Here is a 12225-nt window from a genome sequence, read left to right on the forward strand (position 1 = left end):
TAGCAGAGACTAGGGCAGAATGTGACAAGCTGTCCTCTACCTGCCTGAGCTGGTCAGTGAATTCACCAACAGTGATAGACCTTCCATTATCACCCCTTGATAGAAACTTGCTGGCCAAGATGTTAGCATAGGATGAAGGAGCAAGCTTAATAAGCTTCTTCATGAGACCTGTTCCCAAAGGAATATCATCAGGCTCATGAGTGCCATGATCTCTATAAAGCACTTCCTTCACAGCCAACTCCTTCAGAAGCTTAATTCCCTGCTCAATGGTGTTCCACTTCTTGGCAGCCCATGGCAAATCATCTCGGGAAGGATATCATAGCCACAGCCAACAGAAGGCGTGTCCACAAGCTAACCTTACCAAGAGGACTTGCTAGGTATTTGTCCACTCCACTCTCCTTGGTGAGTGGTCCCAGCTGCTTGGCAGACTTGTCTCTTACCTGAAGGGCATTAGCACCAATGCTATGGCATCTCACTAGCCAGCTTAGCATTGGCTCACCTGATTCCCTCAAGTATTCCTTTCTAACTTCCCTGACCTCTCTGAGAGGATCGTTGGAGTCCTGGATGTCATCCTCCTCCTCTTCCTCCTCTTGCTCACCAGAGGTCCCCTCTCTTACATCCTTTTTTGAATCACACTTTGTCAAATGCTGTGTCTTGGCTTTTGCCTTAGCAGGTGCCAAAAAGGCCTGCACAGCAACAGACTTTGATGTGTCTACTGGAGGGTTGGAATCATTGGAGGTCTGACCTGTGGTCTGTGAGTTCAGATCTGCCTTAGAGCTAACAGGGTTCTGGTCTGCTGGCTGGGGATTCGAACTGCCTGAGTTAGTGTTTTAGTATTATCAGTGTTATTATGAACGTTCTGGCTTTGAGTGTTTGCCTGTACTCCTGGGACGCCTGCCAATCCTGTCGTGTTATCTTTGCCACTAGGAGTACTGGCAGCCTTCTGAGAATCTGGAGAGGGAGGTGTAGTGACTGTCCCTGGCTGGGAGAGAGAAGATGGTGATCCCCCTGAGTTATCTTTGTTTTGGTTTGCACTGGTATACTGCTTTTGTGACACTGAGACCTTCCTAGTTCTTACAGGCATTGCACTCAAATTTTTCACACGTAATGCCAGAATTAATATGAAAATCAAAATTACAAGACATAAATTGACACCTAAGAGTAACATCATTGTCTTACATGAACAAAATCCTGAACAAGGGTCTGGCATCTCAGTTCAGGGTTGAATCACCCTCATCAATGCCCTAGATAAGGCAGTGCTTTGATTGCTTGTAAAATTATTGGTAAAATTATTGGTACCCCTGTAATATTACTGGTAAAATTTTCAGTGACATTAAAACCAGCATACCCAAGAAGGAGATCCCCCCAGGACCAGAAAATGGTTGTGAGCTTAGCTTTAGCTTTCATACAGGCTACATTAGGAAAGTAATAAAAAATTTGGGCTTTGATCCAAGTGAATGCAAGAAAACAGAAAACGGGCCACACAGTAGCCCTCACCAAGTAAAATAGCTGCTTCATTAGCTTCATTCTGATTCCCAGAATTAATTAACAATCACTCCAAATGAATTTGCCCCACGTTGGGTGCCAAATAAAAATATGTGATGGTTTGGGTGTACCCCACCCGCCCACACTTTAGAAGTCACCCAGACTGTCTCAGCCGGCTCTGGGAATATAAATGAAGCTATTTATTTACAGCTAGCACAATATACAAGCAAATATTTACAGTATATACAATTATATACAGAAATATACAAGGTAAAAGTAATACAGAAACACAACTCCCCTCCCAGAAACCTGAGTCCCCAGGAGGGGCTCTCAACCACCCCTGCACCTTCCCCCTGCCCCTCTCAACCTTATGCCAGTCCTAAAGAAGAATAGAGGTTCAGCCAAGAGGTTAAGAAGCAAAGGTGAGTGGAAGGTGAGGTTAGGGGGCTGCAGCTCAGTCAGAAGCTCAAGGCAGAGTGCCACAAAATGGCAAGAGTGTTATCTAATGTTTACATTTCTCATTCAGCAAGACTCTGAGGGGAGTAGACATCACCATTGTTTTCCTTTCACAGCCTGTGATCTCGTTTCTCTCACCAAAACATTCTACCCTGCTTCAAACTAGCACGATCTGGAAAGCAGCTTTTCAGAAAAGGACAAGGATGTATGTGTGATGTCCTGGTGGACACCAAGCTGAACATGGGCCAGTCATGTGCCCTTGTGGCAAAGAAAGCTAATGGTATCTTGGCCCGCATTAGGATATCACATCCAGAAATTTGAGGGATGTGCTCTTTACCCTTTATTCAGCACTAGTGAGGCTGCATGTTCAAGTCTAGGCTCCCCAGTACATCAGAGACATGGACATATTGTGGGAGATTCAAATGCGATTCAGAGATGCAGTAGCACCAGGACCAGCTCCAGCTCTGGCTGAGCAGCACTTATCTCAGTTTTCTTTTCAGGTGAACAGGAGCTTCCCAATGTGGGGAGGCCTGGAGAGAAGAGGAGGGGCAGCATGCAGCTGGGGGAGTTTCTGGGGCAACTGTGAGAGATTCAAACACGGAAAAACAGGAACCAGCACAGGCTGGGTTGGGCAGCAGAATGCAACAGTCTCAGAGGTAGCCTGAATAAAACATAGACAGCAGTTAGGCAGACTAAAAGGAAACCCAAACAACTAGGCTGAAGCCTGTTAGAAAAACTGTGGGTACCCAGACAGAGGCCGCACACAAACACACAGACTGCAGAGAATGCAGTCTGCACTGCAGAGAACACCTGGCACTTGCAATGGAGGGTGGCAGAGGCAACATCTGTTTTAGGTGTAAGCAGGTGAATGATCTGCTTAGCCTGGTGGCTGAGCTGAAGGAAGAAGTGATAAAATTTGCCATTTGAATGGGCTGCCCAGGGAGGTGGTGGAGTCACCGTCCCTGGAGGTGTTCAAAAAAAGACTGGATGAGGCACTTAGTGCCACAGTCTAGTTGATTGGACAGGGCTGGGTGATAGGTTGGACTGGATGATCTTGGAGGTCTCTTCCAACCTGGTTGATTCTATGATTCTATGACTAAGGACTGCAAGGGAATGTGAAAGGAAGTTAGACTTGTGGAACCAGGATCTGCAGAGCCCCCTATTGGAGGGAGGTGACCCAAGAAGCAGAGGGGAATGGATATAGGTCCCTATTAGGAGAGGCATGGAAAACCCCTCCCGACCTCCCTCACCTTCCCAGTTGCCCTTGCTCAACAAGCATAAGGCACTGGAAGTTGAGGGTGATGCAAACCAGAAAGCAGAAGAGACACCATCTGGGGGGCTGCCTAAAGCAAATCAGTTTCCCCGTCACATCAGGACTTGTACCCTTAAAAAAAGAGGAGGGTAACTGTAATTGACAATTCCATTCTGAGGGGAACAGAGGGACAGATCCTTCCCACAGGGAAGTCTGCTGCCTCCCTGGGGGCTGGGTGTATTGGAAATTAATAATAGTTATGAATTATGGCTATTAATTTCTGTATTAATAATACTTTTTTATTATTAATAAAGTTCCCTGAGGTTCTTTGGATTTTTGGTCAACAGGAAGCAATTGCACAGAATTAAACAGTTTAAACAATCAGAACTTGGAAAATAGGAACACAAGAACAGGAAGAATTCTAACTGTGCCTATGGAGTCTCAGCATTCACTCCAGCATATGTACTCACAATTCCTTTGGTCCCTGAGTAAGTCTCCTGTATGAAAGACACTCTCAAACTTGCAATGTGATCCCAGGGTAGCATATAAAATAGTTCAGGCAGAGGGAAGAAGATGCTGCTGAGCTGGTTAGTGTTAGCAGCAACACGTGGCCACCTTGAACGAGCCACAAATGATGAGAGGCAGGAAGGCTGATGCAGACAAGGCAGGTGTAGAAAGGCACAGTTTTCTAAATCATCCTCCTTTATATACTTAATTTTGAAAATCAAACTGGCCAGTAGGCACAAGCACCATTGTTCTGGCCAATGAATTCAAAGCTTTGTGCCTCCTTTGACCACACAGGCACAGTGAGGGCAGCACAAGACACCTGACACGTGATGCTAAGCCCCCTAGCTCTCAAGGCTTTGCTGGGGCCCTGCCCTTATTATTTGCTCATCTGACTCACTCCCAGGCCCCAACACAACAGGAGGAAGAGAGCCAGGGTTATACCTGCCTGGCAGGATTTATGCCCTACCAGGACATCAGGTCAGAGATGTTACCAGAAGGCTGCCTAGTCTGGTACAGCCCTCTGATTACTATCCCTTGCTAGTTATGCAAGTGGGAAGTGATGAAGTCGAAACCAGAAATCCATAAGCAATCAAAAGAGACTTCAAGGCACTGGGGAGACTGGTTGAGGGATCGAGGGCACAGGTAATATTTTGTCAATACCCTTAGCTGCAGGAAGGAATAATGAACAAGAAATCGTGCATGATTAGCAAGTGGCTGAGAGGCTGGTGCCACCAACAGAATTTTGGGGTTTGTTTATTTTTTTGGGGAAATTTATATGGCACTGGGTCTGCTACCAACAGATGGAGTACATCTGTCTCAGAGGGGGGAAAAGAACCTGGCACATGAGTTGGCAGGGCTCGTTGAAAACCAGGCACACTAGAGATGAGCCTAAGGACAGCCTTCAGTCTGCCATTTCACTTGAGGTGGGAGATGGTGACAATATCAAAATTTTCTGTGACAAGTGGCAGGAAGACACACCAGGTTGGAAGGATAGGGTGATAGTAAGGACCTTCAACCTGTTGCCCTGAAGCATGATGTGAACACTGAAGCAAAGGCAAAGTCTTACAGACCCGAGTCACAAGCCTCTGAGATAATATGAGACACGAGGGTAGTTCCCATTAAACGTTTTTTGTGACATGTTTTTTGGTGTGCCACTCTAATAAGGTGACATGGCTGGCAGCCCGGATGAAGTGCTTCTACATCAATGCACACAGCATAGGCAACAAACAGGAGTTGGAAGCTATCCTGCTACAGGAAATCTATGACACAGTGGCAATTACAGAAACTTGGTGGAATGAATTCTATGACTGGAGTGTGGCTATTGATGGCTACAAATTGTTCAGAAGGGACAGGAGAGGAAGAAGGGGTGGAGATGTTGCCCTCTATGTAAAGAAGTGGATAGAGTGTGGAAAACTGTCGCTAAAGAATAGCCATGAGCAGGTTGAAAGCTTATGGGTAGGTGTTGGGGATTGGAACAACAAAGAAAGCCTTGTGACAGGAGTCTACTACAGGTTGCCCCATCAAGCAGTGCCTATTGATGAAGCCTTCTTACTTGAGATTGAGGGGACATGGCAATCACAGGCTCTCATCCTTCTAGGGGATTTTAACCACCCTGATATCTGTAGCATGGCTAGCTGTAGGCAATCCAGGAGGCTCCTAGAGTGCCTAGACAACAACTTCTTAAGAAATTAGCAGCCCTACACAATGGGTTGCATCATTGGACCTGTTGGTCACAAATCCAAGTGAAGCCATCAGGAATGTCAAAGTCAAAGGCAGCCTGGGCTGCATTGATAATGCACTAGTGCAGTTCACTGTCCTAAAGGATATGAAGCCCACGAGAAGCATAGTTAGGACTCTAAATTTTAGGAAAGCAAACTTCCAGGTCTTCAAGGAGTTAGTAAATAGGACCCCATGGGAAATGGCCCTCAGGGACAAGGGAGCGGAACAAAGCTGGCATATCTTTAAGGATGCTTTCTATTGAGCACAAGAGATCTCAATCCTCACATGTAAGAAATTGGGCAAGGAAGGCAAGAGACCACCGTGGCTGAGCCGTGACGTACTGGTCAAACTAAAGGGCAAGATGGGACTACACAGGAAATGGATGAAGGGACAGGCAGCCTGGGAAGAGTATAGGGACATTGTCTGGTGGTGTAGGGATGAGGTCAGGATGGCCAAGGAACAGCTGGAACTGCACTTGGCAAAGAATGTAAAGAAAAACAAGAAAGGCTTCTACAGGTAACTAAACCAGAACAGGAAAGTTAGAGAAAGCATCCTCCCCGATGCGCAACAGTGGGGAACTAGTAACAATGGATGAGGAGAAGGTTGAGATTCTCAACAACGTTTTTGCCTTAGTCTTCACTGGCAAACCCTCTCCTCATGGCTCTCATGTTGATGGCCCACAGGATAGAGACCAGGGAGACAAAATGCCTCCCACTGTAAGCGAAGGCAAGGAGCAAGACTGCTGGGTTCCTCAAAGTCCATGCGGGAGACCAGAAAGACACGAGCTTACACCAATATCACAGTATCACAGTATCACCAAGGTTGGAAGAGACCTCACAGATCATCAAGTCCAACCTGTTACCACAAAGCCCAAGGCTAGACCATGGCACCAAGTGCCACGTCCAATCCTGCCTTGAACTGCCCCAGGGATGGTGACTCCATCACCTCCCCGGGCAGCCCATTCCAGTAGCCAATGACTCTCTCAGTGAAGAACTTTCTCCTCACCTCGAGCCTAAATTTCCCCTGTCATAGCTTGAGGCTGTGTCCTCTTGTCCTGGTGCTGGCCACCTGAGAGAAGAGAGCAACCTCCTCCTGGCCACAACCACCCTTCAGGTAGCTGTAGACAGCAATAAGGTCTCCCCTGAGCCTCCTCTTCTCCAGGCTAAACAATCCCAGCTCCCTCAGCCTCTCCTCATAGGGCTTGTGCTCAAGGCCTCTCACCAGCCTCGTTGCCCTTCTCTGGACACGCTCAAGCATCTCAATGTCCTTCTTAAATTGAGGGGCCCAGAACTGGACACAGTACTCAAGGTGTGGTCTAACCAGTGCAGAGTTCAGGGGCAGAATGACCTCCCTGCTCCTGCTGGCCACACCATTCTTGATGCAGGCCAGGTTTCCATTGGCCCTCTTGGCCACCTGGGCACACTGCTGGCTCATGTTCAGCGGGTATCAATCAGCACCCCCAGATCCCTTTTTGTTTGGCTGCTCTCCAGCCTCTCCGACCTCAGCCTGTAGCTCTGCATGGGGTTGTTGTGGCCAAAGTGCAGCACCCGGCACTGGGAGCTGTTGAACGCCATCCCATTGGACTCTGCCCATCTGTCCAGGCGGTCAAGGTTCCCCTGCAGAGCCCTTCTGCCCTCCAACCCAGCCACATCTGCCCCCAGCTTGGTGTCATCTGCAAACTTGCTGATGACTGACTCCATGCCCTCATCTGGATCATCTATGAAGATGTTAAAGAGGATGGGGCCCAGCACGGTTCCCTGAGGGACACCGCTAGTGACAGCTGCCAGCTGGATGTGGCACCATTCATCACCACTCTCTGGGTCTGGCCCTCCAGCCAGTTCCTAACCCAGCACAGAGTGTTGCCATCCAAGCCGTGGGCTGATAGCTTAGCCAGCAGTTTGCTGTGGGGGACAGCGTCAAAGGCCTTGCTGAAATCCAGATAGGCCACATCCACAGGCCTCCCCACATCCACCAAGCGGGTCACCTGATCATAGAAGGAGATCAGGTTGGAGAGGCAGGATCTGCTCTTCTGTCCCGGGTTTGGGCTGATCCCTCCCCCGGGAAGAAAATTCACAACACAAACCCCCCTTCTTTTTTTGAAAGTCAGGGAAAGATGAAGTTGTATTTTCTTATACTATAAGTATAGCAGTGTAAAGAGAGATAATAACTAGAGAAGGAAGGAAGGGAAAAAAACAATACAATAACCTTAAGGGAGATGGGGGAGGGGTCAAGCGGCGGTGAAGCAGCAGAAGCAGCAATAGCCAAAACAGCAGTCGGGGAAGATAGGCGAAGCTGCAGCAGCCGAAGCCAGCAGGAGAAGGGGGAGAACAAACTGTGCTTCTAGACATTAAGTTCTTGATGCTCCAACGAAATTATATTAATTTATCTATTGTTGCCATTTATGTGGCCTATCGCTGGAATGTTCATCTCTCCCCTATGTCTGAGCTAGAGAATCAGCTCAAACGGCCACACCTTCATAGATCCATGCTGGCTGGACCTGAGCCCTTTGCCATTCCTCAGGTGCGCTCTTATCACCCCCAAGATAACCTGCTCCATCAGTTTCCCTGGCACTGAGGTCAGGCTGACAGGTCTGTAGTTCCCGGGTTCTTCCATCCGACCCTTCTTGTGGATGGGGATCACGTGGGCCAGTTTCCAGTGTCCTGGGACCTCTCTGGTGAGCCAGGACTGGTGGAAAATGATGGAGAGCAGCTTGGCCAGCTCATCTGCCAGCTCTCTCAGCACCCTGGGATGGATCCCATCTGGTCCCATGGACTTGTGGGTGTCCAGATGGCTCAGCAGGTCCTGAACTAATTCTTCATGAATTTCCAGGGGAACACACCGCTCCCCGACCCCATCCCCCAGTCCAAGAGCTCACTTGCCCTGAACTCCTCCCTCCTTACTGTTGAAAACTGAGGGGAAGAAGGCATTCAGGACCTCAGCCTTTTCTACATCATCAGTTATAGTATTCCCCTCCTGGTCCAGTAAGGAGTGGAGGCTCTTCTTGCCCTTCCTTTTAGCATTGATAAATTTATAAAAGTGCTTTTTGTTATCTTTCACGGAAGTGGCCAGCCTAAGTTCTAGCTGGGCCTTAGCCTCTCTAATTTTTCTCCTGCATAATCTGGCTATCTCCTTAAACACGTCAGGAGAAGCCTTCCCCTCCTTCCAGAGGTGATACACCCTCTTTTTTTCCCTCAGTTCCTTCAGGAGCTGTTTACTCATCCAGGCTGGTCGCCTTCCCCGCTGTCTCATCTTTCGGCACATGGGAACTGCCAGCTCCTGTGCCTTCAAGAGCTCCTGTTTAAAGTAGGTCCAACTATCCTGGACCCCTTTGTTCTCAAGGACTGCTGCCCAGGGGACTTTGGAAATAAGTTTCTTAAGCAAATTGAAGTTTGCCCTCCGAAAGTCCAAGGTGTAGGTTTTGTTGTAGTGCCTCCCTACCTCCCTGCATATTGAAAATTCCACTAACTCGTGATCACTACACCCCAGGCAGCCTCCCACTGCCGCATCTCCTACCAGCCCTTCTCTGTTGGACAGCAGCAGGTCAAGCTGAGCTTGACCCCTAGTAGGCTCACTTAACAGCTGGGACATGAAGCTGTCCTCCATGCACTCTAGAAATCTCCTGGACTGCCTCCTCTCTGCTGAATTAAGTTCCCAGCAGATATCTGGCAGGTTAAAGTCGCCCACAAGGACAAGATCTGATCTTGAGACAGCCTCCAGCTGTTTGTAAAATATCTCATCTGTTTCATCATCCTGGTTGGGTGGTCTATAACAGACTCCAACCAGGATGTCAGATTTGTTTGTCCTCCCTCTGATTTTGACCCACAAGCTCTCAACCCCTTCATCCCTCACCTCAAGGTCAGTGGCATGGAGTGACTCCCTAATATACAGAGCCACCCCTCCTCCTCTTCTCCCTTGCCTATCTCTCCTGAAGAGGTTATATCCCCCCAGTATAGCAGCCCAGTCATGCCTGTCATCCCATGAGATCATCCAATCCAACTCCCCTGCCAAGGCAGGATCCCTTAGGGTAGTTCACACAGGAATGCATCCAGGCAGGTTTGGAAAATCTCCAGAGAAGGAGACTCCACAACCTCTGTGGGCAGCCTGTTCCAGGGCTCTGTCACCCTCACTGTAAAGAAGGTTCTTCTCATGTTGAGCTGAAACCTTCTCTGTTCCAGTTTGTAGATTTTGCTCCTTGTCTTATTGCTGCTGACCAGCAAAAAGAGGTTGGCCCCAGGCACTTAACACCCATCCCTCAGATATTTGTACACATTGTACACATTGATTAGATCTCTTCTCAGTCTTTTCTCCAGACTAAACAGCTCCAGGTTGAGTAGTGAGACAAACAGAGTAGGAAGAAAAATAAGAAGAAATAACTACTAGATAAAGTGGGGCAGAAATATAATTGTACTGCTGTCTGAAATAATTCTGTAACAAGATGCCCATAGCTTGTACCCACCTTGGCAGTTCTAAATCCCTCACGCAAGCTTTGCTGCCGGCTCATGGTATCATTTTCTACAGTGCATGGCCAACACCTAGTGTTAGCTCAGGAACACAGCATATCCCTGCACTGTGCATGGCTGGCTGGATCAGTGACCACACTAGAGTTTCTATGAAAAGCAGGTCTTTGTACCACAGGTCAAGATGGTGTATCCCAGAGATCAGGCAGGCATTACTACAAAAGGCATACATTATGTATTTCCTTGCTTTTTCTCCATGCCTGGATGCTGTTAGTGGCCAATTCTGTTGCAATCCTGTTTAGACTTAATAAACAGTTTGGAGCCTTGGGAAACCAGGTTAAAGGAGTAATATCTACTCTGAAGTGATGTGGTTTAGATGAACAAGTTTCTTATCCACATGAGTGAATATGGTCTAGGTTGGACTGTGTTGGACTAGGTAAAATGAATTGCAAAGATGCCACTGTCAACCTGAAAATCCTAGAAAGTGTGCTTGGAGGCCTGCAGCAGAGTTTCCTTCTCCAATATAAGTCTGTGGTCATGACCATAGTCCAGGAAACTAGGAATGTGCTGGTGCTGATAGAGAGGAGAATGAGTGCCCTGGGAAACCAGGCAGTTACTGAATAGAAATGGATAGATGCCTTGATTAAGCAGGAAAAACTCAGAAAGCAGGGCCTGCAGAGAGTGTGCTCAGAGCTTCAAGCAGGGAACGAAGAGAATGGGGAGTGTGGTGTGCATGTCCCAAATGATCTCTTCAGGATGATGGAGTTTGGGAGCAGGCTGTACTGCAGTGGAGATCATTCCAAAATCACCTAAGGCTGGCACAAAGAGGTCAAGACAACTTGGATCTTTCTGCTACTACAGGAGTCCTTACCCTCTTTGGTGAGGTACCAGTCAGCCCTTTCCCCTCCTTGTCATCTGTGATCCAGCTTCTCTAAGGCCATCTTCCTTCCCTAATGTGACAACAAGGCCACAGGACAGGCAAATATCTACCAGTTTTCCAAAGAGGCTTAGCATTGGCCAGATCATAGAAACATAGAATCAACCAGGTTGGAAGAGACCTCCAAGATCATCCTGTCCAACCTAGCACCCTATCCAGTCAACTACACCATAGCACTAAGTGCCTCATCCAGGCTTTGCTTCAACACCTCCAAGGACGGTGCCTCCACCACCTTCCTGGGCAGCCCATTCCAATGCCAATCACTCTCTCTGTGAAGAACTTCCTCCTAATATCCAGCCTAGACCTCTCCCAGCACAACTTGAGACTGTGTCCCCTTGTTCTGTTGCTGGTTGCCTGGCAGAAGAGACCAACCCCACCTGGCTACAACCTCCCTTCAGGTAGTTGTAGACAGCAATGAGGTCACCCCTGAGCCTCCTCCTCTCCAGGCTAAACAACCCCAGCTCCCTCAGCCTCTCCTCATAGGGTTTGTGTTCCTGGCCCCTCACCAGCTTTCTTGCCCTTCTCTGGACATGTTCCAGTACCTCAATATCTCTCTTGAATTGAGGGGCCTGGAACTGGACACAGCACTCAAGGTGTGGCCTGACCAGTGCTGAGTACAGGGGAAGAATAACCTCCCTTGTCCTACTGGCCACACTGTTCCTGATGCAGGCCAGGATGCCATTGGCTCTCTTGGCCACCTGGGCACACTGCTGCCTCATCTTCAGCTTACTATCTATCAGTACTCCCAGGTCCCTTTCTGCCTGGCTGCTTTCCAGCCACTCAGTCCCCAGCCTGTAGCACTGTTTGGGGTTGTTGTGGCCAAAGTGCAGAACCCTGCACTTGGCCTTGTTAAATCTCATCCCGTTGGCCTCTGTCCCCCCATCCAGCCTGTCCAGGTCCCTCTGCAGGGCTCTCCTATCTTCCAACAGATCCACACCTGCTCCTAGCTTGGGGTCATCTGCAAACTTACTGATGCTGGACTCAATCCCCTCGTCCAGGTCATCAATAAAGATATTGAACAGGACTGGGCCCAGCACTGATCCTTGGGGAACACCACTAGTGACAGCTGCCAACTGGATGTGGCACCATTCACCACCACTCTCTGGGCTCTGCCATCCAGCCAGTTCTTGACCCCCATCAGAGTGAATCTGTCCAAGCCATGAGCTGCCAGCTTGGCCAGGAGCTTGTTGTGGCAGACTGTGCCAAAGGCTATGCTGAAGTCCAGGTAGACTACATCCTCAGCCTGCCCCACAATCACCAGACAGGGAACCTGATCATAAAAGGAGATGAGGTTGGTGAGGCAGGACCTGCCCTTCCTAAACCCATGCTGGCTGGGCCTGATCCCTTGGCCATCCTGTAGGTGCTTTGTGATGGCACCCAAGATGACCTCTTCCATGACCTTGCCTGGCACT

The sequence above is a fragment of the Pogoniulus pusillus genome (assembly GCF_015220805.1).
Source record: "Pogoniulus pusillus isolate bPogPus1 chromosome W unlocalized genomic scaffold, bPogPus1.pri SUPER_W_unloc_1, whole genome shotgun sequence".
Taxonomy (NCBI): domain Eukaryota; kingdom Metazoa; phylum Chordata; class Aves; order Piciformes; family Lybiidae; genus Pogoniulus; species Pogoniulus pusillus.